The sequence below is a fragment of the Heterocephalus glaber genome, unplaced genomic scaffold (assembly GCF_053883595.1).
Source record: "Heterocephalus glaber isolate CG9 unplaced genomic scaffold, H.glaber_assembly_v1.0 deba00000676, whole genome shotgun sequence".
Taxonomy (NCBI): Eukaryota; Metazoa; Chordata; class Mammalia; order Rodentia; family Bathyergidae; genus Heterocephalus; species Heterocephalus glaber.
Window position 1 is genome coordinate 9,340,853 of NW_028258156.1, and position 12,671 is coordinate 9,353,523.

A 12,671-nucleotide genomic window follows, 5' to 3' on the forward strand; every position below is an offset into this window, starting at 1 on the left:
AAGAAAGGGAGAGAGAGAAGAGAGGAGGAGAGAAAGAAAATGTAGCATAAAATTTATTATAGAAGACAAAATGCTTGGACTTAATATTTGCCAGATCTATTCAAAACAAATGAATACATCTTTTGAGGAAGAAGAAGAAAGAGAAAGGGGTGCAGGTGGAACAAGAGAGGGAGAAAGGAAGAGAGAGAAAATTAATCTTCACAAAGTTTGTTATGTAAGGCAACATGCTTGGAATTATTATCTGCCCAAACTATTCAAAATGAGTATCTCCTCGTGAAGAAGTGAGGAAGGAGTGGAAGTAGAGGGAGAAGAGGACAGAGAAGGGGGGGTGGGGGGTCCGTCCATTTAAACTTCATCAGTATCCATGGTGATGTATTCCTCCAAAATAATAAAACGGATTAATCAGGAACTAAGGGAGAAAGCAGGCAGCCGTCTATCCCGCACCTTCATTCAGATGAAATATACATAACACAAGAAAGGTCGCTGGCAAGTAGCCACAGGGAGAGCACCTGGAGGATTAAAGCTGCGGCCATAATATTAACAAAGTACAGACCACACTGAATTAATGAGCACTGGAGATAGACATTCAGTAGAGTCTTAATTTATTTTCCTTTTCTAGCTCATCCTTTAAGAAAATGACAGTGTCTTCTTATCGATTTTACACTCAGAGATCAATCAGAATTGCCCTGACTCAGATAAAATTTACAGCAGTGTCTGACACCGCCCCGAGCATGTGGGCCCGAACAGACATTGCAAGGAAGCAATAGATCATGTTTGTATGTAGAGCTTGACGTGCTTAAAAATAAGCTAATCTGTAGTGGAATTTCCTTCTTTTTGACAAGTTGTTCTGCCCAGCTCTTCGGCCCCTCTTTATGAATTTCTCTCCCGGCTCCACTATTAATTATAACATGAGAAAAGGATTCATGTACTTAGGCCCTGAGGGAGGTCATCTGATCTGCAGTTTTAGATAAAAATATAAACTAACAGATCACTCCTACTTAAACAATGTGAAATGTCACTCTGAGGCACTCCATTAAAAAAAAGCTAGAGGTGTTCCGTCAAGAACTATGATCAATTCTGACAACCCCGCAGCATCGGGGCTAAATGATGGGCCTGTACATTCCTAAACAGCCCACAGTCGAAATTGCTGTATCCGGAAGCTCTTTTGTGCAAGTAACTAGCTGTATTAAATGCAATAATTACAGAAAAGACACTGACTGGGGCGCCCAGGCTGCTGTTGGCTAAGCCGTTATGTTTCCACACCACCATTTATCTTGTAGCCGGAGCTGCGAATGAGTGCCCTGCCTGACACACTGCAGTCCTGGAGTTTCCCCTTCCCAGCCCTTGAGAGCTTTGGCTCACAGGACGCTAGTACAGAGAATGATGCTGTGAGGCAATTGCTTCACAGGGACAGAGGAAAACATGAGATCAGTTGCTTTGGGGAAACGGACTTAGTGTGCAGATCCTGCCAGAACAGGCTGGATTCATCAGCCGCTCAGCCACGGCGATTCCTGGCTGGCCGGACGAGAGCCCTGGCTCGGGCCTCGGGTGGAAGTGTGGAGCTGTGGCAGGTGCCCCAAGCCAAGTGGACCCCGTGGGAAATCTTCTTCACCCCTCACCAGTCCAAGGTGCATAATGACACGATGTCGCTCCACATTGCTTTCTGGAAGGAAATAGCATCACCTAGGTTTCAGAATACTCACCTTTGGAAGAGCCCTCTGAAATCACGAATCGACTTATTTGATCATAATATAAAAGTATTTAAAATAACTTTAAAACATGTGGAGAACAGTATGTTTTTCCCTTTGGAGAGGATGTTATAATATGTAGAGTTTAATTCTTAAATTATCTTTTGAGAAAAAATTTACCCACTACAACCTACGAACCTTAGAAACTTTTCATATTGTCAAGCTGGTGGGCCCTCAAAGCCCCTCCTGAATGTCCTTAAAAGAAAACATCCTTAGGGCTGGGGATTTGGCTCAGTGGTTTCGCCGCCTGCTGCGAGAGTGGAAGGATCTGAGTTCGATCCCAGACACCAAAAAAAAGAAAAAAAGAAAAGAAAAAGAAAATAACTTAAAAAAAAAAAGAAGAAAATATCCTTGCATCAAGGATAAAGATATTTATAGAAAGTATACATTGTTTCAAACATTATGTGACCCCACTAATATGTGTAGTTTTAATGTTTTTATCTAATGGTTTAAAAATTCTTCAAAAAGCCACACACCAAAAGGATGGGGTTTATTATTTTTTCTTTTGCTATAAAACACTCACATGTAGTTCCTGATGCCTTGTTTTGCAAGGAGATAATAAATCTTAAATCATATTCAGGTACTTTTTTTTTGGTATTGAGGATCGAACTCGGGACCTTGCCTTGTGAGGCAGGTGCTGGAACCACTGAGCTAAATCCCTGGGCCTTCTTAAATCATATTCAATAGTAAATATAATTTGAAACTATTTACTAAAACACTCCATCTGACTGTGGGGACACAGATGGAGAAAGGATAGTCACTGTGGAAGCTAAATCTAGTGGGAGAAAGAGAAACACCAACAATTATCTTAATACAGTGTTATATATGTTCCAATAAAAGTGCCATAGATACACAACTGGGAAAGATCAAAAGTGCCTGAAGAATAAAGAGACCTTCAGGGAAGAAAGAAAACATTCTCCTGGGACGTTGAAGGAAGAGCAGAAACTTCCTGAGGGGTCCCTGGAAGAAGAGGGAGGCGTTCTCATCAGAGAGAAGAAATGAGCAAAACAAGGGAGGGAGGGATGAGAAGGCTGGAGGGAACATCCTGAGGTGCTAAGTGAACAAGGACACCAACCAAGAGGGACAGTAGAGGAACAATAGAGATGCGCCACGGTTAGGTCTCCTAGGACATAGGCCACAGGGAGCCTGTGTGTGTGCACGCATGTGTGTGTATGCACAGCACACTTGTGCCTGTTAGTCAAGAGTTTCGCATGACAATTCCTGGGATGCTAACTCTGGTGACAGTGTTGGAGTTGGATGAATAGTGAGGGCAACACTGTAGTCGTCCAGGCAAGAGATAACCAAGATCTCCTCTTCTGGTGGGTTTGCTATATTGCATGTTATCCAAATGCCTTTTCTTTGTCTGGGAAGATTAATTTTTTCTAATGAACATTTTTATAAATATTCATTTTCTCCCCACAATTAAAGATAACAGACCCTTGAGGTATGGAAGCATGAGCAAAGTGATTGAGTACCCAGATGCTGGAACTACAATAATTCCATGTGGCGCGTATCTCAACCTCTTTGTAGTGATCTGACTTTGGACAAGCCACTTAGCTTTGCCGAGCAAGGTGGCATCCGTCAGAAAATGGGGGTAGTAAAGCACCTCCCCTTTAGGCTTGTTTTGAGGATTAATTCAGTTAACACATGAAGGGCTTGGAACAGTGTCTTAGTTGCCAGAACTTGTGTCAAAATTTGAGGAATTTTAAAGCTAGCATAATGGAAAATCATGTGGATTTATATATTAACATTTAGTCAAACACTCCGAGCAGGCAGCCCCATCAAACTACACACAATTTTCTGAAGATGGAGATTCTGATATTTAGCTCATATCCTTCTGGGTAGATCTAAGAATCTTGATTTAAATATGCTGTATATGATAATTTGGATCTATTTTAGTATGAAACATCCTAGATCTAAAAAGTGAGATTGCTGAGTCATGCCAATTTGAGACACCACTCCCCCCCCCCGCCCCGCAAAAAAAAAAGAGTAAGATGAGAAGAACCTGTTAGAGCAGTCACAAGGCAGTTGTGCTCCCCACCCACATCCAAGCTGGAGAAAAGCCACCAGGGACAGTGCCTGAGATGAGGAAACAGCTCACAAGACCAAATGAGGACATACAGGGAAACAGTGGGCAGCCTCTGAAAGGCAAGAAAGAGCTAGTTTCATGTCCATTTGAATATAACACAAATGGTATTAACGCAAGTTCAAAACAAGATGAAAGATACTAAGGATCATGCAGTACAAACCCTAAAAGCTTTATACTCTACTATAATGTTAAGATATGAACTTATCAATCCTTTGTCATTTAAAGTATTTATCCTTTTCTGAATTTAAATTCTGAATATTTTTAGTGTCCTCTCTCAGCTCCCTAGTCCAAGTGCTGGATTTCCTATCAGGCATGGGGACTGTATTATATATACTTATGACTTTATTATATTACCTACACCTGTCCCCTGGCCCATTCTCTAGGTTAAAAATGAGGCAGCAACCTTCATGTAGTAGAAGCAAGGATCCCAAAAAGCAAAGCCTGGCAGAGAAATTCACATTCCTTTGATCAAGGCAGATTAAGTCACCTCCCTTGTTATTCTCTGGCATATTACAAATACTGTCTGGATGTTAGTGAGCTTGGATGTAGTCCCTAGGCAGTAACTAAGATAACTTGAGAATCCCAGATTCTTTTGTATACATCTTATTGAGTATATCATACAATGAAAATGATACATAAACTCTCAAACTATAAATAAATGGCTATATGCTACCTGACCCTTTCTTTAGAAGGAAGTTAAGTTGAAATCAAAAGATTGTGTTCCAAATTCATTTTAATTTGGAAAACCAAATGAATTAGTGAATTTTACATTTTGAAGTTTGGTTTAAGAGTGAAACTAAGAAGTAAAATTGTTTACCACAATGCCTGGCACATAGGATAAATTTAATGAACACTGAATGAAAGAACTGATTTAAAAAATAGTTATGAATTCTAATGAATTCTTAGCTTTCTTACCTTTTTACTAGCACAAGTCTCCAATAATATGTTTAAGATTATGTCAGATGTATGATTTAATAATTTAATGTCTACCATCATTTGGAATAAAACTAATGGTTATAAAATGGAAGACACAACAATGCAGGCATCTGTTACCTTTAGATCTGTGGGACCTGGAGACTGTGTCTTTATTTACCAAATGTTCAGTTTCAGGTAATGGAACATCAGTATTTTCTGTTATCATTCCCAAGTAAAGGCTAGGTAAGAGCATTGTGATGCAAGTCTCAGGCCTTGTTTTAGTCTCTTCATATGAAAAGATTGATTGTTGCAGATGGACAAAGTCACTGCATCTGTGGTTAGGCTCTTTTAAATACCAAATGCTTTGACTACTTTGTCATGTAATAGTGACATAGAACAATTCATGCATATATAAATAAAACCAAGTATTTATTTTACCTTGTAAACTTTTCACTTTCCTAAAAGGAATACATGAATTTTTTTATTTGCCCAGCCAAATGGTAAAAGGGTTACTCTTTTTTGTTTGGTTGGTTTTGTTCATTTGTTTTTTGAGACAGTCTTGCTACATAGCCCAGGTTGGTCTCAAGACTTCAACCCTGCTGCCCCATCCTTCCATGTGCTGGGATTATAGGTGTGCACACCATGCCCAACTACAGTTATTCTTTTTTTGTCATGTAGCTTCATGAAAAATATTAAGCTGTATTTTCTTTGTTAGATCCAATTTATACTACATTGATAAAAAGCTATATAATTTATGGTGAATATTCTGAAATAATGAATGCTTTATATTTTCTTCTTTGTGATTTTATGGCTTTTTGGTTTTATCACACATATTTGTATTCTCTATAGGGTCTACATGTTTCCTTTTTAACTTCTGAATTAAATAATATGAAGCTGCATGAAAGAAAGAATTAGATATTGAAGAGATAAGCTGGTATATTAAAGTGAATGTAAGTTGCCCCTCCACAAAATTTAAGGCTGTTTTGCTATATAGCATTTACCATATCTAGTTTAATTTAACTCAGGGCTACCATATATAAACTGCGAGAATATAATCCAAAGGTGATGAGATGAAGTTATATTCATTCTGTTTTTAGAAGTTCAGTTCACAAATGTATCTTGAGAACTGCATACCTTCTCAATTTCAATCAGCTACTGCAGTATGCATATTTAGTTTTATTCAAGCCTATTTTTATTTTCAACTTGAAATGTTTCCATATATTCATTGCCCTTTCCATAAAAAAGTCCCCACAATGAATGTAACCATTATATACTGCAAACATATACTAACAAAAACAGTAATAATCATTATTTCATCTATATAGTATCTTTTCAGAATGAATTTCTAGTATTTTACTCTGCCTGTTGGCCATTTAAAGCATTTTTAATGATGAGATACTCAAAGAAATAATGTTTCAAGTACTTCCAAAATGAAGTTCAACTAACCAATCCCATTTAATTTCTTCGAGTGCAAAAATGTTTCCTGTTTACCAATTAAGTTTGTTTGCCTTCTTTAGCAACCTAATTGCTACTCAGTGGTATAAGGTAAACAACCTAAGTGGATGAATTTAAAAGGCAGGAGGGATGTAGAAAATTATTTAAATTCATTCATTGGCTGTAAGTCTCTTCCCAGAGCTCTGCCTCCCATCTCCCTGGTCCTCTTGATCTCCCACTGATTCACATTCTCCTGGAACTTTAAGGAAAGCTCCCACATGGATAATGTCACACTTGACTTTTCTGGGCTAATGGTCTTTCATGATGCAAATACTCAGAAATTGCCTTAATTTACACATCAGATATTTGAAAAAAAAGTGGGATGATAAAGTCTATCCACTCTTGGTAATATTTTATTTGGCTTTAAAAAAAACACCCAAGCAGTTAATGCATGCTCATTGTAGAAAATACAGATAGAGAAAAAAGACTCAAAATCTTCCATAATCTTAACTGTAACACCCAGAAAGGATCCCTGTGTGTACAAGTCAGATCTTTTTATGAATTGTGTTTACATGTGTTCTAGTATATGTATTTGCATACATCTATAGTATTTTTGATGAAATTATATGCAAAGCTCTTTTGGATCTTTTTTAAAGTAAATATTTTTTATTAATCGCTTGTTTTCTTTCTTTTTGTAGTAATCAGGATTGAACACAGAACTGTGCACATGACAGGCCAGTGCTTACAAGTGAGGCATACCCCCAGCCTCACTCTTCCCATTTGATGAATACTGTCTTACTTTTTATTGTGGAGGGGCTGCACTTTATTTCATCAAACTCCTAATATTAGTCTTTTAGTTTACATCTTTAATGTTATAAACAACACATTCATATATTAAGTTTTGTATATAATCTTTATTATTTTCTTAGGACGTTTCTCTAGAAGGTGAAGATATTTGATGACAGATATTGTTCGTAGTGTTTTTCATTATTGTCTCCACCTTTTTTCAAGAATAACTAAAGGAGCTGGGTGTGATGGTGCAGGCTTGTAATCCCATGGCTCAGAGAGGCTAAGGCAGGAGGATTGCAAATTCAAGTCCTGCCTTGATAATTCAATGAGACCCTGTCTTAAAAATAAATATAAGCACTGGAGTTGTAGGTTAGTGGAAGAGTGCCCTGGGGTTCAATTCCCCAGTAATCCAAGGGAAAAGAAATAGTTAACGAGCTGATAACTAAGTATCTCTGAATGTTCTGCCTTCCTCCAAAAGTAAAATGAACTCATTTAGAACTCTTGAGTCCTTGCTTTCTTCCTGGCTGCAGCAGCCCAAACTTTCTTAGGAGACCATAATGACTTAAGGAGAAACAGGTACCTAAAATTCAAGATTGAGCTATGTAAAATTTCATTTTTGTAAGCCAAAAGTAGATGAAAGTTGGCAATTTTGTGTAGTTCAAATTTAAGTCACTTTCTCCAATTTTAGAAATGCCTTTTTCTTTTTCCTACCTTGCTTAGAGTATTTTGCTATTCTCTGTGGTTTTGGTGCCTTGAAACAATTTTTAGCTTGGAAATTGTTTTACAAAACATCACTTGCCATTTCAAAAGGAGGTAAGTGGCTTTTGTGTAGTATGTGCACTGTCAAGTAATAAACAAATGAAAAAATTTTAAATGGGTTCTGGTGCATCCTTGGCAATTGCACATTGTATTAAAAGAGAAAAATAAGTATGCTCAAATTTAGTTTAAAGATGGGCTTTTTAGTTGAAAGGTTGTTCTAGTTTCATTTTAAGGAGAAAACAATGTCAAAACTGGATAGTCCAGGCCACTTAATAGATAGATGCCAGCGGTTGTATCTTGGCTCAGAATTTACAATTATGGAGATTCCACATTGGCATGCTGTGCAGGCCAACATAAAGTTACCATAACATATGCCTGTGAGGGAAATACAGAACTTTCATGCATCAAACGAGCAAGGCTTGACAGGCGGTTCCACTTTGATATGGGTCATGCTGCTGATCACTGCCGCACTTTTTAAAGGTTACATTTTAAAGGTTACATTAATGCTGAAGTTGTGCATGAAGATGAGTACCCTGTGTAAATATATGCTTTATATCTCTTGTCATCTTAAAAATATAGTTAGTGATACAAATGGGACATAACATTTTGAAGAGCTCTGTTGGTATGATAAGGACTTGCCCAACCAAAGTACCATTTTTTTCTGAGTAGTAATTCCATTAAAAGGGGAAAAATTCATAAGGCCTTATTTCTTTACTATCTGCTTTCAATCATACCACAATATTATGAAAGAAATTGCTGCTAACAGTTGAGGCTGTCATATTCAGAAGGAAATGGGTACGCCCATAGAAGCAAGTGATTGGCACAGCACAAGTTTCTTTTTATCAATTATACCACTCCAAAAATTGCCAATGTTTTAAAGAGCTCTATAAAGTCAGCAATTAAGATGCATCCCATTCATTCACTGAACATTGGGATGTCCTCAGGGAACTTCCTTCTAGAGCTTATCAATAAATAAGTCAGGACTTTGGTAGCTATGGATCATAATTCTTGCCTATAAATTCTTGCCCAGGTTAGGGCACATCCAACAAGACACTGGATTTCACTGGGCCATGGGAGTCTACTTTTAGATAAGATAATAATGTCTAATCTCAGTTAAAAATATGTCAACTTGATGAAGGATGAGCTTTATTGTTTGTACTAGTTAATAGTTTGAGAATTTCATTGATATGCTATATCACCCCACACTTTGACAAAATTTTATAAATAATTCCTTTATCTAGCAAGTATTTGCTGAGCATCTATCTTATGTTAGGTACTGCACTAGATACACTGAAGATCAAGCAGGGACCTAGATAAACACAACTCTCTCTTCATGGGGCTTTCATTCTGATGAACATAACCAACGCTGGTTCATTGGTTTCATTCCTGGTTCACATTGCTCACAGCAACCCTTGGACCAAAGTTTAAGATTCAAAATCTGTTCACAGAAATCTCACAGGTCTGTGTGTAGGAGCTGGGGGCACAGATGGAAAGAGGAACAGAGAGCTCCTACCCATTCACCTTAGATGGCACCATAATTCTACTTTTAGCTATTTTGCATAATATAAAGATATCATTTTGGGGGCCTAAAGCATTCTACTATTTGTTAGAAAAAAGAAGAAATCCTCTGAATTAAAAAAAAATAACTATTTTTTAAATAATGCATTGAGAAAGAGTATATCAAATAAACTTGTTTAAGGTATTGAAATGATAATATATCGAAGGTGCCAAGCAGATGTCATAAAAATTAGTCAGAGTTCTTTTCACATTTGATTGGTTACACATATTCTCAGCCACCTATAGAGTAACTTGTAAATTTCAGCCTTTGAAAATAATATCTTCTGGGTATGGTGGCACATGCTATAATCCCAGCACTCTGGGAGGCTGAGGCAGGAGGATTAAAAGTTCAAGTCCAACCTGGACAACTGACTTGACTTAGTGAGATCCTGCCTTAAAATAAAAAAATTTTTTTTTTAAAGGATTGAGGTGTAGCTTAGTGAAAAATACAGCAAAAAAGTTTATAATCTTATAGCCAGAAAAATGTTAAAAGGTATCTAATACGTCCTCCTCCAATGCTATAAAAGAGTTTTTCAAACTGTGAATTGTAGTCAATTAGTTGGTCAAGAAATCAAGTTAGTGAGTAACACCCAGCAATTTTTTTAATAAAAGAGAAAAAACCAGGAAATGGTGGAATGCATACTATATGGTAAGCGTAAGTTAAGGAAACTTGTATATGGATGTGCATATATACATATACATATGTAAATTTATATACACACATTCGTGTGCACATGCTCATAGTAGACTCACAATCAAAACCAAATGCCACTGACATAGAGGAAACTTTAACCACTATTACAAGATGAAGACTCCAGTAATGGAGTCACAAGACTCTCGTTTCTTCTGTGAACAACCCTTTCTACTTTTACTAGATCAAGACAGCAGTAAAGCAATATCCCTTGATCATGAGATACCTTTTTTGTCTATTAACCAACCCCCATTTCAATAGCTCCTTCAGGGACAATTTCCAGACCTATCTTCACCTTCAGTGTTGTCAATGATTTTCTTAGAATGAAATATATAGTGAGTTGCTCATTAAAATGCTTTAATTTGGTAAAATATCCCTAAAATAGATATTGTTTTAAAATCTCAGTGGTCTGTGAAAACACAGCACTTTATGAAGTCTAAATATGATGTTACTTAGAAGGGTGTTCTGAAAGGTAAACTAAAATATGAAAATAAACTAAAACATGGATATTTCATCCTAAATAAATGAAACCATTTACTCTTTATTTTAAAAGGGTATCCTGAGTCAGAAAGCTGCAATCCTTTTCCCTCTTTATGTCCATCTAAATTGCAAGTACTTTAAAACACAATCCAGTTAAAATTTTAAATTAAATATTCACTGAATGTCAGAATGCACTTTAAGAACCCAAATCAAGTTAACTATATTCTTTCTAAAAATCACCATCATTAAATCTCCCTTATGTCCATTAAAATGAGAAAGAGCAATAGATACTGACACATGAAATTTGATAAATTAAATGGGTTGGCACACTTTTAATGGACTATTCTAGGTTAAGCAAGTGTCCATGTAATGCAAAATTGTATTCTTAGGTGAACAATTTTTTGCTTTTTTGTTTTTAGTGCCATTTAAAAATAGATTTTTTCTCAAATTGACTTATTTAATTAAAAGAAAATTCTTTCTCCTGTATGACACTTCATTCCTAAATAAGCCTCCCTTACAGTGAATATATACCAAATCTGGAGGTTCTCAGGGGGAAACTGGGGTTCCTTTCTTTGTGTATCCACAGCATTAGACACATAGAATATTCTTGGAAAGCGCTTGCTAAATGACCCCACCCAGGCTTTCAGAAATGAAGACTCTCCTTGCTGAGAAACAATCACTTATCTCGAGAAAAGCAATTACCCGTTTTAGTTTTTAAATGTCTTCCTAAGTAGCTAAAATAGAATGGGGGCGGGGAGCATCTCAAAATTTTCTCTTCCCAAAGATCCATCTGTAGCATGTTAAATAGAATGGGTGTCTATGTCATTCCCAACTGGCCTAGGTAGAAGTTAAATTTGTCTTGGGGAGGGTGCTACTATAGTAAGTTATCTGAAACTGAGTAATTTATAAAGAACAGATTTTTCCTCACAGTCCTGAAGGCTGGCAAATCCAAGACCAAGGTAACGGCAGGTTCAAAGTCTGGTGAGGGCCCATCTCTGTTTCCAAGATGGCGCCTCACATGGAGAAGACAAACTGTGTTCTGACGTGGTGGGTGGCAGAAGGGCAACCAGAGAGGAATGCTTGTTCTCTCCAGCACTTTTATAAGGTCATTAATCCTATTTGTGAGGACAGAGCGCTTATAATTTAGTCAACCTCCAAAAGACTCATTCCTTAATATTACACTGGCAATTAGCTTTAAATGTGTAAATTTTGAGGGACACATTTAGATCACAAGAGCCAACTGAGAACAAATTGGAGACCACTGGAAAGATAGGAATGATAGTGATTCTTAGACTAGACATATATAGTAAGAAATGACTGCATAGAAACCTATGGAGAATTCTAAGTCTTGTGCATGATCAGGGATTTTGGAGCTTGTTAATGGTAAGGAATATAGACACTTGGTTTTCCAAATTTCTGTAATTCTCTCTCTCCCCTTTCTCTATTCTCCCCTTCTCCTTTTTTCCCCCTTTTCTTTTTTCTTTCTTTCCATTTATCCTCCTCTTCATCTCCCTCTCCTGCTTCTTCTTATTAAATTGGAAATCAGTATTGATATCAAGATTATTTAAATAAGAATCGTTGATCTGCCACTTACAAACCTGACCTTGAACATTTAGTTTGATCACCCTGAACCTGACATTCTTCATTTGTTAGGATGGTAATAATATCTACGCAGTGGTTGGCTAATAGTAAAACCTCAGTAAATGTTATTTGTTATTATACCAGTATGTGAAAGAGCTACATTCTCCCCAAACACACAGGACCAATTAACAAACTCTTTAATCTCTGAATTTTTTTTATATAGATTTGCAAATCTTAAGGCTCCTCTATAGCATACTACTTCCATTTGCTCTCAAATCATATAGTCTTTCTGAGGGTATGCCACAGTGAAAAATGACTCATAAATTGTAAATAAGATGTGAGCTATTTTATTTTGGCAGAACTGTTTCTCAATTTACCTTCTTTTAGAGAAGAAATTAAAGCCAAGTAAGTGCAGAGAATTTTTGCTTCCTTAACATCAATCATAATTATCAATGGCAAAAGTGCATTGTATCATATGAGATTTTTTAAAAGTTTCATATCCCTAAATGGTCAGTGAGTACCTGTGTGGTTAACTTCCATCTGTTTGGGGCAAACACTGCTGTTGGTTATAAAGAAGGCAGAACTTGAGAGAGTAATGAGCCCTACAGGAGTGCCAGAAACCATGTAG

At 36.8% G+C, this 12,671-nt stretch overlaps 1 pseudogene; it reads left to right on the forward strand.

Moving 5' to 3' along the window:
- Positions 1 to 1,107: 1,107 nt before the first annotated feature.
- LOC101705465 (arf-GAP with Rho-GAP domain, ANK repeat and PH domain-containing protein 2-like) overlaps positions 1,108 to 12,671 on the forward strand; it is a 28,633-nt pseudogene continuing 17,069 nt past the window's right edge.